A 25,583-nucleotide genomic window follows, 5' to 3' on the forward strand; every position below is an offset into this window, starting at 1 on the left:
TTTGAACAGTCTTTGGCATTGCTGTTCTTTGGAACTGGAATGAAAACTGACATTTTCCAGTCCTGTGATCAATGTGAGTTTTCCAAATTTGCTGACATGCTGAGTCCAACACTTTAACAGCACCATCTTTCAGGATTTTAAATAGCTTGGAATTCTGTCACTTCCACTAGTTTCATTGGTAATAATGCTTCCTGAGGCCCATTGGACTTCACACTCCAAGATGTCCGGCTCTGAGTGAGTGACCACACCACTGTAGTTAATCAGCTATACTCCAATACAAAATGAGACGTTTTTAAAAAAAATTTATTTGTGATTAAAATGGCAAAAAGTTAAAGATAGTGTTTTTTAAAAGATTTATACATTTCTTTTGGCTGCACTGGGTCTTTTTGCTGTGAGCAGACATTCTCGAGTTGTGGCAAGCAGGGTCTACTCTTCGTTGCCGTGCCCAGGCTTCTCATTGTGGTGGCTTCTCTTGTTGCCGAGCATAGGTTGTAGGCATCCTGGCATCAACATTTGCAACACGGGCTCAGTAATTGTGGCGCATGGGCTTAGGTGCTTTATGGCATATGGGATCTTCCTGGACCAGGGATCAAACCCATGTCCCCTGCATTGGCAGGTGGACTCTTAACTACAAGACCACTAGGGAAGCCCCCAAAATAGTATGTTTTGATGTGGTCCTCTTTGGGTTAATCCTCTATGGGAGCTTCCACACTTCATGCACTTGGGTGACAGCTTCCTTCCTTATGTGAGGGACATTTTCATCTATGTGTCTTCCAATAGGTTCTCAGCCCCTTTCTCATCTCCTTCTTGAACCCCTATAATGCAAATCTTGCTGCTCTTGATGCTGTCCCAGAGTCTCTTAAAGTGAAGTCACTTAGTTGCATCCAACTCTTTGCAACCCCATGATTATAGCCTACCAGATTCCACTGTCCATGGGATTTTCCAGACAAGAATACTGGAGTGGGTTGCCATTTCCTTCTCCAGGAGATCTTCCAGACCCGGGGATTGAACCCGGGTCTCCCACATTGTAGGCAGATGCTTTACCATCTGAGCTACCAGGGAAGTCTCTTAACTGTCCTCATTTTTCACTTTTCTCTTCCTGTTCAACATCAGTGAATACCAATACTGTTTTCCAGTTCATCGATCCATTCTTCTGAATTGTTTTGTCTATTTGTTGATGCCTTCTGGTACATTTTTCATTTAAGTTATTGTATTCTTCATTTATTGTTCTTTGTATTTTCTAATTCTTTATTAAAGATTTTTCACTCTGTACATCTCATTATGTATATCCATTCTTCTTCCAAGTTCTTTGATCATCTTTACAATCACTACTCTGAACTCTTTCTCAAGTGGATTGCCTAACTCCACTTTACTTTTTCTGGGGATTATCTTATTACTTTGTCTGGAACATGTTCCTCTTTCCCTAGTTTTATCTAAGTTTCTGTTTGTATTTTTATGAATCTGGTAGTTTACTTACATTTCCCAAACTTAGAGAATTGGCTTTCTATAGGAAACATGTATGTCCAAGCAATGCACTCCACTCTATATGCTCTAGCAGTTTCCCCTATGAGGGCTGCATGGATCCTTCTGTTGTGGCTAATTTAATGGGCAGTCTGGTAGGTATGGTTGATGCCCAGTCCAGTTGGTTGCTAGGCTTTGCCTTATGAGATGGCTGCACCTGCTGGTTGGCAGGGCCACATCATAAGGTGGCTGACTGCAGAGACCCAGGCAGCCCTGGGACTAATATTAGCTCACTGGGCAGAGTCAGGGACTAGAAGACTTCAGGGCTGCTGCCTGCCCACTGGTGGGTAACACAAGTTTCTGGGGTTAGTGCTGGACTACCAACAGGCCAGAATGGATCCTGGAGTCTGGTTGCAGGGCTCAGGGGTCCCAGAGCTGGTGTCAGATTGCTTGTAGGCTGGGGGTAGTTCCTGACAGAGCAGATTATGTCATCAGAGGTGTCCCAATCTTCTGTTGGCTTGCTAGTTGGCAGGGTTAGGGCTCAGCTGGTCCTGAGGCAAGGTCTAGCCTGCTGGTGGGCAAGCTTTGTGAGGAGGTACAGGTTTGCACTTTTTTTCTATACCAATTAAGCCCCACTGGCTTCACAGCTAATGCTCTAGGGTTTTATCTTCCTGGTGCAGGACCCCTGGCCTGAGGAACCCAAAGTTGGGCTCAGATATCTCCTGTGGGAGAACCACTACAATATAATTATTTCTCCAATCTGTGTTTCATATACCCCAGGAGTATAGGACTTGACTATATCGCAAGTCCACTCCTCCTACCCATCTCATTATGGCTCTTTCTTTATGTCTGTAAGTCATAGAAGATCTTTGCTTTAAGGTTCCAGTCTTATTCATCTTTGGCTATTCTGCAGATAGTTGTTTTATTGATGTGCTTGTGAGAGGAGGTGAGCTCAGGGTCTTTCTATTCTGCCATCTTGGCCAAAGTGTACAAAGATGTATTTTTTTTTAACATTTTATGTTTAAAGTAGACTAAACTGAAAATTATACAGGAGCAAATACATGCTGTCAGGGGCCTGTGATCAGGTCCCCTTTCTTAATTCCATCTTATCTAATCAAATAGAGACTTGAGAAAACTAAACAAATTCACTGAAAAAAAGAACATGATCCTCAGACAAAAAAGACTTTAAAAAATAGGCCATAAAGACAAAGAAGGGCATTATATAGTGATAAAGGAATTAACAAAAGAAGAGAACATTATAGTTATTAACATATGTACCCAATTTAGGAGCACCTAAATATAAAACAAATACTTGGACTGCAAGGAGATCAAACCAGTCAATCCTAAAGGAAATCAATCCTGAATTCATTGGAAGGACTGATGCTGAAGCTGAAGGTCCAATACTATGGCCGCCTGATGCGAAGAGCTGACTCACTGGAAAAGACCCTGTTGTTGGGGAAGATTGAGGGCAGGAGGAGAAGGGGACAACAGAGGATGAGATGGTTGGATGGCATCACCGACTCAATAGACATGAATTTGAGCAAGCTCTGGGAGATAGTGAAGGACAGGAAAGCTTGGTGTGCTGCAGTCCATGGGGTCAGACACACTGAGAGACTGAACAAAAACAACAGCAGCAAACAAAGGGAGAAGTTGACATAAATGCAAGAGGAGATTTTAATATCCCACTGACATTAAAGGACACATTATTCAACAGAAAGTCAGTAAGGCAACAGAGATCCTAAATGACACAACAGACCAGTTGAATTTAATTTCTGTCTATAGAACACTACATATAAAACCAGAACACTACATATGAAACCAGAATACACATTTTTTTCTAGTGCATGTGGAACTTTCTCAAGGGCAGACCACATAACAGATCATAAACAATCCTCAAGAAATATGAGAATAGAAATTACTTCAAGTATCTTTTTTGACCACAACAATATGAAATGACAAATCAACAATTTGGAAAAAGAAGGAAAAAGACAAAGAATGAACAATTGAAGACTAAAATATGCTATAAAAAATCCACAAATGGATCAATGATGAAATAAAAAAGGAAATCAGAAGACACTAAGATAAATGACAATAAAAATACAATCATACAAAATGTATGGAATGCCACAAAAGTAGTTCAGGAGGGAAGTCTATGGCAATAAAGGCCTCCTCCAAGAAAGAAGAACAACCTAACCTATCACATAGAGGAAAACAAAACCTAATGTCAGTAGAAGAAAGAGAATAGAGATCAAATAGAGATAGAGATCAAATAGAAATCAAAGAAGTGATAAAATAGAAAACAAAGATCAATAAAATTGGTTTTATTGATCAATAAAGCTGGTTTCTTTAAAAAAAAAAAAAAAAAAAAAAACAAGAAAAGTGATGAATTTCTCAGGCTAAGAAAAGACTCAAACTAAAGAAATTAAAGGAGAAATAAATGATACAACAGGGATATCAAAAATAAAAGATTACTAGCCTTCTCTGGTGGTACAGTGATTAAGAATTTGCCTGTCAATGCAGGGGACATGGGTGTGATCCCTGCTCTGGGAAGATTCCACATGCCTTGGGAAAACTAACCCTGAGTGCCACAACCACTAAGCCCCCACTGTAGAGCCTGTGAGCTGCAACTACTAAAGCCTACATGTCCTAAGTCCTGTGTTCTACAACAGAAGCCGCTGCAATAAAAAGCCCCACACTGCCAACAAGAGGAGACCTGGCTCACTGCTGCTAGAGAAAGCTGGTGTGCAACAATTAAGATCCAGCACAGCCAAAACAAATTTTTTTTACATAAGAGATTACTATGAACACTTACATGATGACAAGTTGAACAACCTAGAAGAAATGACAAGTTCTAGAAACATACAGCCCACTAAAACAGAATCAAGAAATAGATAACTTGAACAGACTGGTCAATAAAAGTGAAATAGAATCTGTAATTGAAAACACTCCCTGCAGACAAAAGTCCAAGACTAGATGGCTTCACAGATGAATCCTAAAAAACAGGTAATCCTACAAAGAACTTACACTTACCCTTCTCAAACTCTTCCAAAAGAGTGAGGAGGAGTGAACACTCCCAAAGTCATTCTATGATGCCACCATCACCCTGATACCAAAATCAAAGATACTACCAATAAAGAAAATCACAGGCCAATACATTTGATGAATATAGATACAAAAGTTCAACAAAATATTAGCAAATCAAATCCATACCATATAAGGAAGCTAATACATCACAATCCAGTTGGATTTATCCTGGGGTCATAAGGATAGGTCAAAATATGCAGGGAAAATCAATGTGCTACACCACATCAAAAAAAGACAAGACAAAAACCACACAATTATCTCAATAGATGCAGAAAAAAAGTCAACATCCATTCATGATAAAAACTTAACCAAAATGGGTACTGAGGGAACACTTCACAATGTAAAAGCTATTTATGACAAACCCATAGTTAATCTATTACTCAATGGTGAAAGGCTGAAAGTCTTCTCACTAAAATCTGGAACAAAAGAAGGATGCACACTCTAACCACTTCTAATCAAGTCCTAGCCACAGTGATGAGACAAGAAAAAGAAATAAAAGGTACCCAAATTGGAAGGGAAGATGTAAAGCTGTCACTATTCACAGATGACTCCACATAGAAAATCCTAAAGACTCCACACAAAAACTACTAGAACTGATAAACAAATTCAACAAGGTATCAGGATATAAGGTTAATATACAGAAATCAGTTGCAGTTCTTTACTCTAACAATGAAATATCAGAAAGGAAATGTAAAAAAATCCCTTTTAAAATTGCATCCAAAAAAAAAAAAAATTCTTAGGAATAAATCTGACTAAGGCAGTGAAAGATTTATATGCTGAGAGCTTAAAACATTGATAAAGAAAGTTGAAGAGAATTCAAATAAATGAAATAATGCTCTTAATTAGAAAAATTAACATTGTTAAAATGGCTTAATTTCTAAAATATACAAAGAGTTCATACAACTCAATAACAAAAAGATAACCCAATCAAAAAACTGGGCAGAAGACCTAAACAGACATTTTTCCAGAGAAGATATGGATGACTAACAGGCAATGAAAAAATGCTCAACATTGTCAATTAGAGAAATGTAAGTCAAGGCCAAGGTTTTTCCAGTGGTCATGTATGGATGTGAGAGTTGGACTGTGATGAAGGCTGAGCGCCGAAGAATTGCTCAGCAATTCAAAAGCAAAGAATTGCTTTTGAACTGTGGTGTTGGAGAAGACTCTTGAGAGTTCCTGGAACTGCAAGGAGATCCAACCAGTCCATCCTAAAGGAGATCAGCCCTGGGTGTTCTTTGGAAGGACTGATGCTAAAGCTGAAACTCCAGTAATTTGGCCACCTCATGTGAAGAGTTGACTCATTGGAAAAGACTCTGATGCTGGGAGGGATTGGGGGCAGGAGGAGAAGGGGACGACAGAGGATGAGATGGCTGGATGGCATCACCAACTTGATGGATGTGAGTTTGAGTGAACTCTGGGAGTTGGTGATGGACAGGGAGGCCTGGCGTGCTGCAATTCATGGGGTCACAAAGAGTCAGACACGACTGAGCGACTGAACTGAACTGAATTGAAGTCAAAACTACAATGAAAAACTATCTAAATGTAAGCCTGGATACTATAAAACTCTCAGAGGAAAACATAGGCAGAATACTCTTTGATGTAAATTGCAGCAAGTTATTTTTGATCCACCTCCTAGAGTAATGAAAATAAAAACAAAAATAATTGAGACCTAATTAAAATGAAAACTTTTCCAAAGTAAGGAAAACCATAAACAAAACTAAAAGCCTGTAGAATGGGAGAAAATATATTTGCAAATGAAACAACTGACAAGGGATTAATCTTCAAAATACATTAACAGCTTACGCAAGCTCAATTAAAAAAAAAAAGGCCAATGGGTCAGATTAGATCAGATCAGTCACTCGGACGTGTCTGACTCTTTATGACCCCATGAATCGCAGCACGCCAGGCCTCCCTATCCATCACCAACTCCCGGAGTTCACTCAGACTCATGTCCATCGAGTCAGTGATGCCATCCAGCCATCTCATCCTCTGTCGTCCCCTTCTCCTCCTGCCCCCAGTCCCTCCCAGCATCAGAGTCTTTTCCAATGAGTCAACTCTTCGCATGAGGTGGTCAAAGTACTGGAGTTTCAGCCTCAGCATCATTCCTTCCAAAGAAATCCCAGGGCTGATCTCCTTCAGAATGGACTGGTTGGACCTCCTTGCAGTCCAAGGGACTCTCAAGAGTCTTCTCCAACACTACAGTTCAAAACCATCAATTCTTTGGTGCTCAGCCTTCTTCACAGTTCAACTCTCGCATCCATACATGACCACAGGAAAAACCATAGCCTTGCCTAGACGAACCTTTGTTAGCAAGGTAATGTCTCTGCTTTTGAATATGCTATCTAGGTTCGTCATAACTTTCCTTCCAAGGAGTAAGCGTCTTTTAATTTCATGGCTGCAGTCACCATCTGCAGTGATTTTGGAGCCCCAAAAATAAAGTGTGACACTGTTTTCACTGTTTCCCCATCTATTTCCCATGAAGTGATGGGACTGGATGCCATGATCTTTGTTTTCTGAATGTTGAGCTTTAAGCCAACTTTTTCACTCTCCACTTTCACTTTCATCAAAAGGCTTTTGAGTTCCTCTTCACTTTCTGCCATAAGGGTGGTGTTATCTGCATATCTGAGGTTATTGATATTTCTTCAGGCAATCTTGATTCCAGCTTGTGTTTCTTCCAGTCCAGCGTTTCTCATGATGTACTCTGCATATAAGTTAAATAAACAGGGTGACAATATACAGCCTTGACATACTCCTTTTCCTATTTGGAACCAGTCTGTTGTTCCATGTCCAGTTCTAACTGTTGCTTCCTGACCTGCATACAAATTTCTCAAGAGGCAGATCAGGTGGTCTGGTATTCCCATCTCTTTCAGAATTTTCCACAGTTTATTGTGATCCACATAGTCAAAGGCTTTGGCATAGTCAATAAAGCAGAAATAGATGTTTTTCTGGAACTCTCTTGCTTTTTCCATGATCCAGCAGATGTTGGCAATTTGATCTCTGGTTCCTCTGCCTTTTCTAAAACCAGCTTGAACATCTGAAAGTTTACAGTTCACATATTGCTGAAGCCTGGCTTGGAGAATTTTGAGCATTACTTTACTAGCGTGTGAGATGAGTGCAACTGTGTGGTAGTTTGAGCATTCTTTGGCATTGCCTTTCTTTGGGATTGGAATGAAAACTGACCTTTTCCAGGCCTGTGGCCACTGCTGAGTTTTCCAAATTTGCTGGCATATTGAGTGCAGCACTTTCACAGCATCATCTTTCAGGATTTGGAATAGCTCAACTGGAATTCCATCACCTCCACTAGCTTTGTTTGTAGTGATGCTTTCTAAGGCCCACTTGACTTCACATTCCAGGATGTCTGGCTCTAGGTCAGTGATCACACCATCGTGGTTATCTGGGTGGTGAAGATCTTTTTTGTACAGTTCTTCTCTGTATTCTTGCCATCTCTTCTTAATATCTTCTGCTTCTGTTAGGTCCATACTATTTCTGTCTTTTATCAAGCTCATCTGTGCATGAAATATTCCTTTGGTATCTCTGATTTTCTTGAAGCCAATGGGTGGAAAAACTAAATAGATATTTCTCGAAAGAATACAGGTGGCCAAAAAGCACATGAAAAGATGCTCATCATCACTAATTACTACAGAAATGCAAATCAAAACAACAATGAGGTTATTACCTCACATCAGTCAGAATGGCCATCATAAAAAATCTACAAGCAATAAATGTTGGAAAGGGTGTGGAGAAAATGGAACTCTCCTAAACTGTTGGTGGGATTTTGGTACAGCCACTATGGAGAACAGTATGCTGCTGCTAAGTCGCTTCAGTCGTGTCCGACTCTGTGTGACCCCATAGACGGCAGCCCACCAGGCTTCTGTGTCCCTCGGATTCTCCAGGCAAGAACACTGGAGTGGGTTGTCATTTCCTTCTTCAATGCATGAAAGTGAAAAGTGAAAGTGAAGTCGCTCAGTCGTTTCAGACTCTAGGGACCCCATGGACTGCAGCCTACCAGGCTCCTCCATCCATGGGACTTTCCAGGCAAGAGTACTGGAGTGGGGTGCCATCGCCTTCTCCAGAGAACAGTATAGAGCTTCCTTAAAAAACAAAAAGTAGAGCTACCATATAATCCATAACCACACTCCTGGGAAACCGTAATTCAAAAAGATACATGCACCCCAAAGTTTATTGCAGCTCTATTTACAACAGCCAGGACATGGAAACAACCTAAATGTCCATCAACAATGGACTGTATAAGGAAGATGTGTTACACATATACAATGCAATATTACTCAGCCACAAAAAAGAACAAAATAATGACATTTACAGCAATATGGTTGGACCTAGAGATTGTCATACTGAGTCAAGTCACTCAGAGAGAGAAAGACAAGTATCATATAATATCACTTATATGTGGAATCTAAAAAAGGGGGTTTAACTTATTTATAAAACAGAAGTAGAATCATGGATTTAGCAAACAAATTTAGTTACCAGGGGATAAGGAAGGGGAGGGATAAATTAGGAGACTGGGATTGCCATATACACACTGCTGCTGCTGCTGCTGCTAAGTCACTTCAGTCATGTCCGACTATGTGCAACCCCACAGACGGCAGCCCACCAGGCTTCCCCATCCCTGTGACTCTCCAGGTAAGAATACTGAAGTCGGTTGCCATTTCCTTCTCCAATGCATGAAAGTGAAAAGTGAAAGTGAAGTCGCTCAGTCGTGTCCGACTTTATCGACCCCATGGACTGTAGCCTGCTGCTGCTGCTGCTGCTGCTGCTGCTAAGTCGCTTCAGTCTGTCCGACTCTGTGCGACCCCATAGACAGCAGCCCACCAGGCTCCCCTCTCCCTGGGATTCTGCAGGCAAGAACACTGAAGTAGGTTGCCATTTCCTTCTCCAGTGCGCGAAAGTGAAAAGTGAAAGTAAAGTCACTCAGTCGTGTCCGACTCTTAGCGACCCCATGGACTAAAGCCTGCCACGCTCCCCCGTCCATGGGATTTTCCAGGCAAAAGAGTACTGGAGTGTTGTGCCAAGCCTACTATATATAAAATAGATAACTAATAAGAACCTGCTGTATAGCACAGAGAACGCTATTCCATACCCTATAATGGCTTGTGTGGAAAAATCCAAGAAAAAAAAAGAGTGGATATATGCATAACTGATTCACTTTTCTATACCCCTGAGTAATGCATCTTAAATCAACTACACTCCAATAAAAGTTTAAAAAAAAATTCAATGAGGTATCACCTCACACCAGTCAGAATGACTATCACTAAAATGTCTACAGATAAATGCTGGAGAGAGAGTGGAGAAAGAAGGAACCTGCCTACATAGTTTGTGGGAATGTAAATTGGCACAGCCACCATGGAAAACAGTATCGAGGTTCCTAGGAAACTAAAAATAGAGCTACTATATGATCCAGCAATCCTACTTCTAGGCATATATCCAGGGAAGAATTTAAGTTGAAAAGATACATGCACCTCAGTGTTCATAGCAGAATTATTCACAAAAGCCAAAACATGGAAGCAACCCTATCTATAGACAGATGAAGATAAATATGATTTGGTACATATACACAGTAGAATACTACTCAGCCATAAAAAAGAATGAAATAATGTCATTTTCAGCAACATGGATGAACCTAGAAATCATAATACTAAGTGAAGTCAGAAAAAGACAAATACCATGGGATATCACTTGCGTATGGAATCTAAAATATGATACATATAATACAAACAGACTTATTTACAAACCAAAAACTGACTCACAGACACAGAAAACAAATTTATGGTTACCAAAGGGCAGATGCAATAGAGGAAGGATAATTAGGAGTTTGGAATTAGCAGATACAAACTACTATATATAAACTAGACAAACACTATAGGAACTATATATAGGAACTTTATATATAGGAATTTATATATATATATATATATAAAAATATAGGAACTATATTCAATATCTTGTAATAAAACATAATGGAAAATATTATGAAAATATATGTATAATTAGATCACTTTGCTATATACCAGAAAGTAGAAAGCAGAGTCACTGAGTCATGTCCAACTCTTTGTGACCCCATGGACTATAGCCTACAATCCTCCTTCATCCATGGGATTTTCCAGGCAAGAGTACCAGAGTGGGTTGCCATTTCCTTCTCCAGGAGATCTTCCCAACCCAGGGATCGAACCTGGGTCTCCCGCGTTGTAGGCAGATGCTTAACCATCTGAGCCACCAGGGAAGATGACTGAAACACACTTTTCACTTTCATGCATTGGAGAAGGAAATGGCAACCCACTCCAGTGTTCTTGCCTGGAGAATCCCAGGGGCGGGGGAGCCTGGTGGGCTGCTGTCTATGGGGTCGCACAGAGTTGGACATGACTGAAGCGACTTAGCAGCAGCAGCAGCAGAGGTGAAAGACCTACTGCTGAGAACTATAGAACATTGATAAGGAAACTGAAGATGACTCAAAGAAACAGACATATATCCTGTGCTCTTGGGTTAGAAGAGTTAAAATTGTTAAAATTGCCCTACTAGCCAGATCAGATACTATATGAACTACTAAAATATCCATGACACTTCAGAGAACTAGAACAAATAATCCTAAAATTTACATGGAACCACAGAAGACCCAGAAAGTGAAAGTGAAAGTGAAGTCACTCAGTCATGTCCGACTCTTTGCGACCCCATGGACTGTAGCCTATCAGGCTCCTCCATCCATGGGATTTTCCAGGCAAAAGTGCTGGAGTGGATTGCCATTTACTTCTCCAGGGGATCTTCCCCACCCAGGAATTGAACCCAGGTCTCCTGCATTGCAGGCAGATGCTTTACTGTCTGAGCCACCAGGGAAGCCCAGTAGGAAAAAGAACAAAGAAGGAAGGAGGCATAACCTTCCCTAGACTTCAGACAATACTCATCACTATGGCAAAACAGTAAGTATTGGCCCCAAAACAGACATATGGCTCAGTGCAACACAACAGAGCACCCAGATATAAACCCAAACATTTAAGGTCAGTTAATCATCAAAGAAGGAAAGACTGTACAGTGGAGGAGAGACAATCTCTGCAGCCCCCTGAACTGCAGCCACCAAGCTCCTCTGTCCATGGAATTTCCCAGGCAAGAATTCTGGAGTGGGTTGCCATGTCCTCCTCCAGGGGATCTTCCGACCCAGGATGGGACAAATCTCCTGCACTGAAGGTGGATACCTTACTGCTGCCCCAACTAGGAAGCTAGTTGTCAAAGGAGTGAAGAACACACAAAATGGAAGTGAGACAGTCTCTTCAGCAAGTGTTGGTAGCTGCATGTATATCAGTGAAGTTAGAGTACTCTCACACCATACATAAACATAAACTCAAATTGACTTTAAGTTGTAACAACATTTTCTTAGATCAGTCTCCAAGCAAAAGCAATAAAAGAAAAAAAAAAATGGGGACTAATCAAACATTAAAAGCTGTTGCACAGCAAAGGAGACCATAAACAAAATGAAAAGATAATCTATGGAATGGGAGAAAATACTTGCCAACAATGTGACAAGCCAACAAACAGCTTCTACAACTTAGTATCAGAAAAAATCCAGTAAAAAACTGAGATAAGACCTGAGCAGACATTTCTCCAAAGAAGACATACAATGGCCAACAGGCACATGGAGAGGTGTTCATCACTGATTTCTTGAGAAATGGAAATCAAAACCACAGTGAGGTATCAATTCACATCAGTCAGAATGGCCATCATTTAGACAAGAAGTCTAAATGGCCATCATTTAGACAAGAAGTCTAAAAATAAATGTTGGACAGGATGTAGAAGAAAAGGAACCCTTCTATACTGTTGGTTGTAGTGAAGATTGGTTCAACCACTATGAAAAATAGTATGGAAGTCCCTAAAAACAGTGCTACCATATGATCCCAGCAATCCTAGCCATGGGCATATATCGAGAAAAGATGAAAACTAATTTAAAAAGACATAGACACCCCAATATTCATAGCAGTACTATTTAAATAGCTAAGACATGAAAACAACCCAAGTGCCAATCAGAAGATGATTGGCTTAAGATGTACTATTACTACATATACAATGCAGTATTACTCAGCCATAAGAATGAATGAAATACTACCATTTGCAGCAATATGGACTGACCTAGAGAATATCATACTTAGGGGAGTCAGACAAATTTTATAGCATAACTTATATATATAATCTAAATGATACTAATAAAACTGTATATAGAAACAGAATCACTCAGACAGAAAACAAATTTAGGGTTATCAAAGGGAAAAGGGAAAGTGAGGCGTGATAAGCTAAGAGAATGAGATTAACAGGCACTAACCATTATACATGGACTAGATAAGCAACAAGAATTTACTATATAGGACAGGGAAGTATATATCTTGCAGTAAACTGTAACTGAAAATAACCAGAAAATAAATAACTGAATCATTCTGCTTTACATGTGAAACAATATTGTAAATCAACTATACTTTAATAAAGAAATGGTAAAGGAAAGAATAAAAATGTGAAACAGTGTATAAAGGGAAAGGAAATGCAGAAATAAGACTCTGAAGTCCCTAGAGTTGGAAGGCCAAGGGAGTTTGCTGAAGCATCCCATGGGTTCTTGGTAGGTTTGCCCAGAAGAGCCCTAATCTTCAGGAAGTAGACCTGTTCACCCATGTGCCTTTCCTTCCTAAGGTCTTCAACCTTGCAGCAATATCAAGTCCTTCAGAACCAAGCCCTGGTATTTTCCTTCCTTCTGTCAAATACTTGTCAAAAGCATGTTCTAAGCATCTATAAAGATGGAGAGACGGATTATAGTAATTTGTTACAGCAGCAATAGAAAATAAATGCAGTATTTAAAAAATAATAATATAGAGCATATTTGTATAACTTTGGAGTATATGAGGTGGTATGGGTCAAAAGAAACGTAAAACTTAGAGCATAAAGGGTTGACACACTAGATAATTAAAAATATAGAAAACTGCAAAACATCACTGACAAAACATTAAAAACTAACATGCAAAATCTCCTATATCAGTAAGAACAAAAACCCAATTAAAAATAGACAAAAGAAATCAACTGGCAGTTTATAGAAGACAGGTAAATTGCAGATATCTTAGGGAACAATGTTCAACCTTGGCACATGTTAGGAAAATTGAAATAATGAGAAATATTTGACCCATTAGGTAAAAATTTAAAATATCAGTATCTTATACTGGGGAAAGTACATAATTACATTTCTAGAAATATCTACATTGCTGCATTTTTTGAAATATTTATTAAAATTTAAAATGAACACACACTTTGGCTAAGCAGACTTATATTTAGAAGTCTATAGAAATAAAATGAATTTGTATGTAAGCAGGTTTTGCCTGGAGAATCCCATAGATAGAGGAACATGGTGGGCTACAGTCCATAGGTCACAAAGAGCTGGACACTACTGAAGCAACTTAGCACAGGTAAAAGGGTGTTTATTTCTTCATTACATATTATAGGAAAAAAAGTAATTTAAAATATTTATCAACACATATTCCACAGTATGAATGCATCACTCTGCTGTGCTTAGTTACTCAATTGTGTCTGACTCTTTGCAACCCCATGGTCCCACCAGGTCCATGCAAGCCCACCAGGCTCCCCTATTCATGGGGATTCTCCAGGCAAGAATACTGAGGCAGGTTGCCATGCCCTCCTTCAGTGGATCTTCCCAACCCAGAGATTGAACCCAGGTCTCCTGCATTGCAAGTGGATTCTTTACTGTCTGAGCCACCAGGGATGGCCAAGAATACTGGAGTGGGTAGCCCATCCCTTCTCCAGGGGATCTTCCTGACCTAGGAATCGAACCAGGGTCTCCCGCACTGCAAGTGGATTCTTTATCAGCCAAGCTACCAAGGAAGCCCCACATTACTCTTCAGTTCAGTTCAGTCCAGTCGCTCAGTCGTGTCCGACTCTTTGCGACCCCATGAATCGCAGCACGCCAGGCCTCCCTGTCCATCACCAACTCCCGGAGTTCACTCAAACTCACGTCCATCGAATCAGTGATGCCATCCAGCCATCTCATCCTCTGTCGTCCCCTTCTCCTCCTGCCCCTAATCCCTCCCAGCATCAGGGTCTTTTCCAATGAGTCAGCTCTTCGCATGAGGTGGCCAAAGTATTGGAGTTTCAGCTTTAGCATCAGTCCTTCCAAAGAACACCCAGGGCTGATCTCCTTCAGAATGGACTGGTTGGATCTCTTTGCAGTCCAAGGGACTCTCAAGAGTCTTCTCCAACACCACAGTTCAAAAGCATCAATTCTTCAGTGCTCAGCTTTCTTCACAGTCCAACTCTCGCATCCATACATGACCACTGGAAAAACCATAGCCTTGACTAGACGAAACTTTGTTGGCAAAGTAACGTCTCTGATTTTCAATATGCTATCTAGGTTGGTCATAACTTTTCTTCCAAGGAGTAAGGTGTATTAAAAATGAGTTATCATAAGAAAGATCAATATCCCTTATGACTATAAATGCAAAAATCCATAAAGTACTGGCAAACAAAATCCAATAACATAAAAAAGTATAAACTGTTGATAAATGATTTCTCAGGAATACAAAATGGGTTAAACATATAATAAAGTAATCTAATACACCATATTAATAGAGGACAAATATGATATCAAGATACACATAAAAAGAATTAGGCAAAAATTCAATCTTTCATCATAGAGAGACACAACAAAACAGTAACAGACAGGAATCTCTTCAACCTGAGAGAGTCTATGAAAAACCTATAGTAAATTCATACTTAATGGTGAAAGGCTGAGAGCGGTTCCCCCTAAAGATCAAGAACCAATCAAATGTGAATGTTCATTCTTGTTATGTATTACCAATGTTGTACTGAAGTTTTTTTTTTTTTTTTTTTACTGAATATCTTTATTTTTAATTTTTTTACTTTAACTAGGACTATTAAGAGTAAAATATTAAAACTATAAAGAAATAAAACCCAATTTGGAGTTGTCATGATTCTGTGTATCAAAATGTGAAACAAGTCACACAAAAAGTTTCAGTGCTAACAAACCAGTTCAGCAAGATTGCAGAATATAGTAAGTCAATTGTATGTTTATATATTAACAAGGAACCATCCAAAGAAATAAAATCAGAACATTCTTCTATTTGACAGTACTAAGAATTCTTAGGAATAAGTTTAATGTAAGAGTGCAAAACTTGTACCCCAGAAACTAGAAAACATCATCAAAAGAAAGACTTAAAGAGTACCTCACGTTCATGGATTTAAAGTCTCAAAACTGAGATGTTGAAAGTTCCCAAATTAATGTACAGATTTAACTCAATCTTCATCAAAACTCCAGCTGCCTTAATGAAATTGACACTCTGATTTTAAAGTCCATGTGGAAGCTCAAGGATTCAGATTAGCCAAAACAATCTTGAAAAAGAACAAAGCTTGGTAGTCTCACACTTCCCAATTTCAGAATTCAGTACAAAGCTACTGGAGAATCCCATGGATGGAGGAGCCTGGTAGGCTACAATCCATGGGGTCGCTAAGAGTCAGACACAACTGAGCAACTTCACTTTCACTTTTCACTTTCATGCATTGGAGAAGGAAATGGCAACCAACTCCAGTGTTCTTGCCTGGAGAATCCCAGGGACAGAGGAGCCTGTTGGGCTGCTGTTTATGGGGTCGCACAGAGTTAGACATGACTGACATGACTTAGCAGCAGCTGCAGCACAGTAATCAAGATGGTCTAGTAATAGCAAAAGGATAAACATAGATACATGTGATAGAATTGAGAGTCCACAAATAGACCCATGTAACTGTGGTCACCTGATTTTCAGCAAGGGCACTAACACTGAGACAGGCCTGGGACATGGCACCTTTGCGGCAGTGCTGGAATGCTTTCGCCTGGACACACCTCTCCTCAAGCAACAAAATACAAAGAAATTGTATGGGACTAAAAATAACTTCATATATGCGCAGTTGGGGCAAATTCTGGACAAAGGATACAGAGACCAAAAAATCCAGCTGCCACTTCTGAAGAGCCCAGAGAAAAGCAGGGTACTGTGTATGGCCCCTGCACACACCACCACCTAAGGGGTGGGCAAACCACCCAAGCCACCCTGCTGGCCTGGACCCTAGACATGCCCCTACCCTCATCCCATATGAGGAACAAGCTTACCCCGCTCAGGGAGCAAGCAAGCAAGGGAACCTGTTGTTTGTCTCACTTCCCTCTGCTGCAGCAGGGGGCCCAGTAAAGCCTTGTCTAAATTTCTTGTCTGGCTTCTAGTCAATTTCTACTGACTGGGGAAGGCCAAGAACCCTAGTTAGTAACATACTACATGGTGCCCAGAGTGGGGCAGTTGTCCCCTTCTGAGGAAAGGATCTGGGACCTACGGGATGTAGAATGCAGTTTCCCCGTGGGTGACAAGCGGCCACCTGAACCTCTTGTTTCAGTGTCACCACGTTTGCTAAGTCTGCCTTTCTGGCCTCTGGCAGCCTCAGAACCCACATTCAGGCAACTCTGGCCCCTCCCCTTTGTCCTTTCTTCCTCACTGTTTTTCTTTTCCCCTCTGTCCCTTTCCCTTTCCTGAAATCTACTTCTCTCTCCTCTCCTCTCTGTCCCCTCTTGCTTCTATCTTCTCCATCTGAGAGAGCGGACATTGAGCCACAACAGCATCACTCCTCTCAGCTTGTGAGACCTGCACCTTCTGGCCAGCAGTGAGTGACAAGCAGAGGAGAGGCTTGCCTCACACCAGTCAGACCTTGGTCCAGTGCTCCCTGAGTGGAGATTTACAAGGTGAGAGAGGTTTAAACCTCATATCATGTAATGCTTGGAAGTGTAATTGTCCCAATATTCTCACCTTTATTTTCCTGCCACCAAGAGAAGTCCCACTGGGAACAGGCTCAAGTGGCAGATTTCTACACAGTGGTGTACACATGGGTGAGAGTCCCATCTACGGGTTGTTCTACAGACAACGCACAACTGACTGGTTTCTGGGCTTGATCACCCTGGTGGGCAGTGGAAGGGTGCTCCCTCCTTCACTGGCCCTTTCTGAAAGTGCTCAGGTTAGTGTCTGAATAGACATGGGCAATCTCTCTTTCTCTTTTTCAGTCTTTTCTGTCCTTCCTCCGTTTACCTCTTCCATTGTCTTCACACCTGCACTCTGAACACCTTTATCCTGAAAAGTTCTTGTTTGTGTCCAAGTTTTGTGATTGATATCTTTGTGTAGTAGTTTTGTCTGTTCAAGTGCTCTTGCAAGTCTCTACTGTCATTGTGGGTACAGTGGCGCACTTAAGCCTTGGAATACAAACATAGCCCACATTGCCTGAGACTCCGGCATTGGGTTACTTAGCGGGATTTTAAAGAACAAAAAGAAAAGACAGGAGCTTGCATCTCTCTCTCCTCTCAGCTTGCAATGTAACTATTCTGCCTGGGTTTTCAGGAACTATCTGTAGGCCACCCCCAGACTGAGGGTGACTGAGGGGGATCAAAAAGGGCTATTTTAAACTCAAGTGGTAAAACTATGAGATCTCTTATTCTATAGAAATTAACTTGTCTAACCTAAACTTGTGGGTTTAATTAATACAGACCTGTCTATCTCTAGTCATCAACATTAAGTATGATACTTTCATAACACCTAGGGTTTCTGGAAGTCAGTAAGTATAAACTATTTCTGTCATAAAAATCTATCCACATGGGAAATAACATGATATGATTAAACTTATAAATAAATGTAACTGGAATAAGAATATTGGTAAACTCTATAGGAATAATTATGTCTTGGAAACATGTATCTAAAACAGTCTCTCCAAATTTTGGTATTAATTAATTTGAAACTAAATTAAGTTAAATAATAGGAATTAATTGAACACTCAGGCCATTTAAAATAAGATAAAATACTAGAACATTAACTGCTAAATAGGGCTAAATTTGCCTACCTTTGTCTTCTTGTGAGAGAGAAACTAAAGATGTTTGGTAACACCTTAACATGTTCTTTACCAATTTACAGAATGCTAATGTAAAGGACAGTTCATGGTTGCTTAAGGAAAGTAGCCGTGTAGGGCCATCCAAGACAGATGGGTCATGGTAGAGAGTTCTGACAAAGCATAGTCCACTGGAGAAGGGAATGGCAAACCACTTTAGCATTCTTGCCTTGAGAACCATCATAAACAGTATGAAAAGGCAAAACAGATATGACATTGAAAGATGAACCCCCCTGGGTCAGTTAGTGTCCAGTATGCTACTGGAGAAGAGTGGAATGAAGGAATGAAAAAGCTGAGCCAAAGCAGAAGTGATATCCAGTTGTGGATGTGTCTGGTGGTGAAAGTAAAGTCTGATACTGTAAAGAACAATATCACATAGGAACCTAGTGTTAGGTCCATGAATTAAGGTAAATTGGATATGGTCAAACAGGAGATGGAAAAGGGAACATCAACATCTTAGGAATCAGTGAACTAAAATGGACCAGAATGGGAGAATTTAACTCAGATGACTATTATATCTACTACCATGGGCAAGAATCCCTTAGAAGAAATGGAGTAGCCCTCATAGTCATCAAGAGAGTCCAAAATGAAGTACTTGGATGTAATCTCAAAAATGACAGCATGATCTCTATCCGTTTCCAAGGCAAACCATTCAATATCATAGTAATTGAAGTCTAAGCCACAACCACTAATGCCAAAGAAGCTGAAGTTGAATGGTTCTATGGTGACCTACAAGACCTTCTAGAACTAACACCAAAAAAAGATGTCCTTTTCATCATATGAGACTGGAATACAAAAATAGCAAGTCAAGAGTTATGTGGAGTAGCAGGCAAGTTTGGCCTTGGCGTACAAAATAAAGCTGGGCAAAGGCTAACTGAGTTTTGCCAAGAGAACACACTGGTCATAGAAAACACCCTCTTCCAACAACATAAGCCAACACTACGCATGGACATCACCAGACGGTTGATACTGAAATCAGATTGATTATATTCTTTGCAGTCGAAGATGGAGAAGCTCTATATAGTCAGCAAAAACAAGTCAGCTCCCAAGCTGACTATGGTTCAGATTATGAACTCCTTATTGCCAAATTCAGACTTAAATAAAGTAGGGAAAATCCTAGGCCATTCAGGTATGACTTAAATCAAATCCCTTATGATTATACAGTGGAAATGACAAATAGATTCTAGGGATTAGATCTGATAGACATAGTGCCTAAAGAACTATCAACGGAGGTTTGCAACATTGTACAGGGAGTGATAATCAAAACCATCCTCAAGAAAAAGAAATCCAAAAAAGAAAAATGGTTGTCTGAGGAGGCCTTAAAAATAGATAAGAAAAGAAGAGAAGCAAAAGGCAAAGGAGAAAAGCAAAGATATACCCATGTGAATGCAGATTTCCAAAGAATAGCAAGGAGAGATAAGAAAGCCTTGCTAAATGAACAATGCAAAGAAACAGATGGAAACAATAAAATGGGAAAGACTAGAGATCTCTTCAAGAAAATTAGAGATACCAAGGGAATGTTTTATACAAAGATGGGCACAATAAAGGACAGAAATGGTATGAACCTAAAAGAAGCAGAAGAGATTAAGAAGAGGTGGCAAGAATACACAGAAGAGTTATACAAAAAGGTCTTAATGAACTAGTTAACCACAATGGTGTGATCACTCACCTAGAGCCAGACATCCTGGAGTGTGAAGTCCAGTTGGCCTTAGGAAGCATTACTATGAACAAAGCTAGTGGAGGTGATGGAATTCCAGTTGAGCTATTTCAAATCCTGAAAGATGATACTGTGAAAGTGCTACACTCAATATGCCAGCAAATTTTGAAAACTCAGCAGTGGCCAGAGGACTGGAAAAGGTCAGTTTTCATTCCAGTCCCAAAGAAAGGCAATGCCATAGAATGTTCAAATTACCATATAATTGCACTCATTCCCCATGCTAGCTAGGTTATGTTCAAAATCCTTCAAGCTAGGCTTCAACAGTAGGTGAACCATGAGCTTCCAAATGTTCAAGCTGAATTTAGAAAAGGCAGATAAACCAGATATCAAATTGCCAACATCTGTTGGATCATAGAAAAAGCAAGGGGATTCCAGAAAAAATTGGCTTCTGCCTTACTGACAATGCCAAAGTCTTTGACTGTGTAGATCACAACAAACTGTGGAAAATTCCTAAAGATATGGGAATACCAGACCACCTTACCTGTCTCCTGAGAAACTTGTATGCAGGTCAAGAAGCCAACAGTTAGAACTGGACATGGAACAATGAACTGGTTCAAAATTGGGAAAGGAGTACAACAAGGCTGTATATTGCCACTCTGTTTATTTAACTTACATTCAGAGTACATCATGGGAAATGCCAGGCTGGATATAGCTCAAACTGGAATCAAGATTGCTGAGAGAAATATCAACAATCTCACATATGTAGATGGTATCACACTATGGCAGAAAGTGAAGAGGAACTAAAGAGCCTCCTGATGAGGGTGAAAGAGGAGAGTGAAAAAGCTGGCTTAAACTTAACATTAAAAAAACTAAGATCATGGTGCCCAGTCTCATCACTTCACGGCAAATAGATGGGGAAAAAATAGAAATGGTGATAGACTTTATTTCCTTGGGCCCCAAAAACTGCAGACAGTGACTGCAGCCATGAAATTCAAACATGCTTGCTCCTTGAAAGAAAGGCTATGACAAACCTAGAGACTGTACTAAAAAGCAGAGACTTTGCCAACAAAGGTCCATATAGTCCAAGCTATGGTTTTTCCAGTAGTCATGTATGGATGTGAGAGTTGGACCAGAAACAAGGCTGAGCACTGAAGAATTGATGCTTTTGAACTGTGGTGTTGGAGAAGACTCTTGAGAGTCCCTTGGACTACAAGGAGATCCAACCAGTCAATCCTAAAGGAAATCAGTCCTGAATATTCATCAGAAGGACTGATGCTGAAGCTGAAGCTCCAATACTTTTGCAACCTGATGTGAAGAGCCAACTCATTGGAAAAGTCCCTGATGCTGAGAAAGACTGAGGGCAGGAGGAGAAGGGGCAACAGAGGATGAGATGGTTGGATGGCATCATCTACTCAATGGACATGAGTTTGAGCAAACTCCAGAAGATAGTGAAGGACAGGGAAGCCTGGTGTGCTGCAGTCCATGGGGTTGCAAAGAGTCAGACACAACTAAGCAATAAAGGGAAGAAAGATGCATATTTTCATAAAACAAGGTATGAGGAATGGAAATATGTTGGAAGGGAAAAGGGTGATTTTGTCCTACTCTGCTTTCTGAATGGGGAAAGAATAAAGGCAAAGTATGGCTACAAAAAGATGCAGAAGGTTTGTGGAAGAGTAATATTGAGAAAAAGAATTTTGTATGTGGTCACGATTTTCTAAGGATGGATTATATTTAATTAGGTAAATGGATTTTTATTACGAGTAGGCTGATGCAAGACTGAATTTGGCTTCTCTTTCTCATAAGAGAAACAAAATGGTTCTGGAATGCTACTTTTGATAACAGTTTGTATGAGTTCCTGTGCCTTTAAGTGATCTATATTTACCTTTGATTATTTTTTCCCTACCTTAGCTCAAGGAGTAAGCATTGTTTCACAGAAACCTATTAACATGATTCTTTCTGACCAGGTGTTTTAAGCTTTTACAATTTTTGCTTCAAGGGACCTCTGGAACATCCCAAAAGGAGATCTTTAACTGGGTTTATCTGTAAGGAGAGGTTTGCCAGTTTCCCAGAGAACTCTGACAAGTTCAGGGATGCTCTTATCCAGGGTTGATGTTCTCTCTCAACTGGCAGGACATCATGGCTATCCTGGACCACTGTTGCACCCCAAATGAAAAGGAGCCTATACTGAGAAAGGCCAGGGAACACACTGACCTACTGACCACCAATCCACATCAGATTCATTAGACAGGTGGGGATGTGATCCCAGAACATGATCCATACTGGAACTATGAAGACTGTGTAGTCCAGGCTTGGATGAGATTTTATATTACTTGCCTATCAGAAGGAATGAAAGGTGTATGGTGAAGCTTGTAAATTATGATAAGGTACGAGATAAGGTATAAGGAAAAAGATGAAAACCTGCAATCTTTCTGAGAGGGAGATGGGCCTTCAAACCAGTACAGACCCTGATGCAGAGGGGGAGACACTATTGGCTACGGCATTTTTTATCAGCCATGCTACTCCTGACATCCAGAGAAAATTATGAAAGCTTAAGGCTAGGCCCCAATCCCCATTGTCAACCTTGGTAGAGGAGGCATTCAAGGTCTGTAACAGCCAAGACTTAACAGAAGGGGCCAATAAAGATAAGAGGCTAATAACAAAAACAAAAAACCCACAGATCTTGACTGCTGTGATTCACCCACCACCTCGAGGGGACCCTGCAGGGCCAAGATGGCTGGACAGACCGCCCAGAAGCCTCCTGGGCCTGAACCAATGTGCTTTTGTCAGAAAGGAGGGCACTGGACAGAAGAATGTCCTGAGCGCCCTCCTGTGGGATGTGGAGGGTCAATCCCGACCAGCCCCAGTTCCTTGCAAATGTCTTGGACGGGAAATTCCCACACATCGACTGGTGGGGCCCAAGGGCCTGCCTGACTTTTGATCCCACTGGATCCATTCTCATTACTCCAGCGGAGCCCTGAGTCACCCTTGATGTAGCAGGTAGAACTGAATTTTTTGTAGACACTGGAGCTGCCTGCTCTGCTCTGACTCGGCCGGCCAGCCCCCTTTCTATCTGTGGACTATACTACAATGGGAGTTGATGGACAACCGAAGCTCCCAGTGATTTACATCTTCCCTTGCTGCAGAATATAATCTATTATTATTTCTCACTCCTTTTTGTACATGCCAGAATGCCCTGTCTCACTCCTTGGGAGAGATTTGCTAAATAAGAGCTAGTATATTCTTAGGACAGGGTGAAGTCCAAAGAGGTAAAGAATCTGAGCAGAGAATGCATCTATTAGCAGTCCCAGATGATCCATCCAGTGGGCATCAAAATATTGCCCTAGACATCCCCCAAGAAATGAGAGAACAGGTAGATCCTGCAGCTTGGGATACCCTGGTGCCAGGAAGGACAAAATATATTCCTCTAATAAAAATAAGGTTAAGGCTTGAGAAAAATACTCCTGGAAGAGACAATATTCCTTACAGCCTGAGGCTCTGAGGGGACTGCAACTTGCAATACCCCAATCCTCCCAGTTCAGAAGCCTAATGGGAGTACCAGTTTGAGCAAGACTTAAGAGCAACAAATGAGGCAGTCATCCCTATTCACCCACTGATGACAAACCCATACACCCTCCTCACCCAAGTGCCAAGGAGCACCCAGCTTTTCTCTATTTTGGACCTAAAGATGTATTTTCCTCTATTCCCCTACATCCAGATTTCAGTACCTTTTTGCCTTTGAATGAAGGGACCCTGACACCCTGGAGGATGCCCAACATGCATGGACAGTGCTTCCACAGGGTTTTCGGAACAGCTCCCTTTTTTGTTTTTTAAAGAAATGCATTAATTAGCAAGGGAACTGAGCCTTGAGAAGGGAACTCTCCTTCAATATGTTGATGATTTGCTGATAAATAGTGAGACCAAATAAGATTCAGGTCAAAATACTGTTACGGTTCTAAAGTTTCTGGCAAAAAAGGGATATAAAGTCTTTTCAACAAAGGTTCAGATCTCACAGCAATGGATTCAATATTTAGGATTTGTTTTGACCCCAGGGACACAAGTTCTGGCCACAGATCAAAAAATAGCAATTATTGCATTACTATCTCCAACAACGGAAAGGCAACTCCAAGACTTCCTTGGTATGGTTGGGTTCTGTCATATCTGGATTCCAAATTATTGCCTTATAGCAAAACCCCTCTCTGAGTTTCTAAAGGGAAGTGAAAAGAAACTCTTTCAATGGATTAAGGACCACCAGCAGGCCTTTGAGACTCTAAAGACTGAATTGAGTTGAAACACCAGCACCGGGACTTTCAAATGTGGAAGCCTGCACAGTACAACTAGATATATGTTCACAAGAGGTCAGGGATAGCACTAGGAATCCTGATCCAAAACCCAAGACTGGATCTGAGACCAGTGGCATACTTTTCAAAGCAACTGGACTCAGTGGCCCAGGAATGGCCAAGCTGCCTGCAGGCAGTAGTAGCCACAGCCCTGTTAATTAATGAAGCTTCCAAGTACACTCAGGGACAACACTTAAATGTGTTAACACCTCATCAGGTACAATCTGTACTGGAAGTCAAAGGACATCATTGGTTGACTGGAGAAAGGTTAAAATTATATCAGGCCTTCCTAATGGACACCCTCAACATTAAAGTTGTCCCAAACCCTGAACCCAGAAACTCTGCTTCTAGAAGTCTGGAGACTTATCGCATCAGTGCAGAGAGACCACAGAACAAACTTACTCCAGCAGGTCTGATGAGCTCCTCGACAGCCCTGTTTGAGGTCGAATGGCTAACTAGTGGGAGCAGTTTTGTAGAAATGGGAGCCTGAAAGGTGGTATATACCATAGTTCTTCGAGATGAAGTCAGTCATAGAATCCAAGACCCTGTCACCCATCATCAGCCCAGAAGGCTGGATTAATTGCATTAATGAGAGATTTGCAATTAGGGAAGGAAAGAAATTAAATGTTTTTACTGACTCTAAACATGGGTTCCACATGCTACATACTCATGCTAGCAGTTGGAACTACAGGAATGTTAACTGCTGGAAATTCCCCCAGAAAACATGAAGATTTGATTCTGGCTCTTTTAGAAGCAGTGCAGCTTCTGACCCAGGTAGCACTAATCCACTGTAGGGGCCATCGGGGGAATGGGTCCTTTGTGAGTGTAGGGGCCATCAGAGGGATGGGTTCTTTGTGAGCCAAGGGATTAGGAAAGCTGATGAGATGGCAAAACAGGCCATCTGTTTTCAGGACCCTGAACAAGTTATGACTCTAGTGCTTTAGTGACTGGTCCCCTTGAACTCCCTGGCATCCTCTAACAACCCCAAAGGAACAAGAAAATACTAAAAATGAGACTATGAGAAGGGAAGCACAGGCTGGTATAAAAAGAAGGATAAGGTTCTAATCCCTGAAACCCAATAATGGACG

At 40.9% G+C, this 25,583-nt stretch overlaps 1 long non-coding RNA gene across 7 annotated transcripts in view; it reads right to left on the bottom strand.

Annotated features, from left to right (window-relative positions):
- Positions 1-25,583, bottom strand: part of LOC147379540 (uncharacterized) — a 133,412-nt gene that overhangs the window by 91,119 nt on the left and 16,710 nt on the right. Inside the window, exon 5 of one of the 7 annotated variants that reach the window (XR_015161802.1) lies at positions 1,911-1,931. The exons of 4 other annotated variants lie outside the window; for them this stretch is intronic. This is a non-coding gene — a long non-coding RNA (uncharacterized LOC147379540). Of the gene's footprint in view, positions 1-1,910; positions 1,932-12,999; positions 13,321-13,834; positions 14,872-25,583 lie in introns of those variants that run through there. 2 more of the 7 variants (XR_015161795.1, XR_015161796.1) reach the window with 2 other exon arrangements.

Source organism: Bos grunniens, chromosome 1 (assembly GCF_055505025.1).
Source record: "Bos grunniens cultivar Pamir isolate PY7600 chromosome 1, Bosgru_T2T1.0, whole genome shotgun sequence".
In the NCBI taxonomy this organism is placed as follows: domain Eukaryota; kingdom Metazoa; phylum Chordata; class Mammalia; order Artiodactyla; family Bovidae; genus Bos; species Bos grunniens.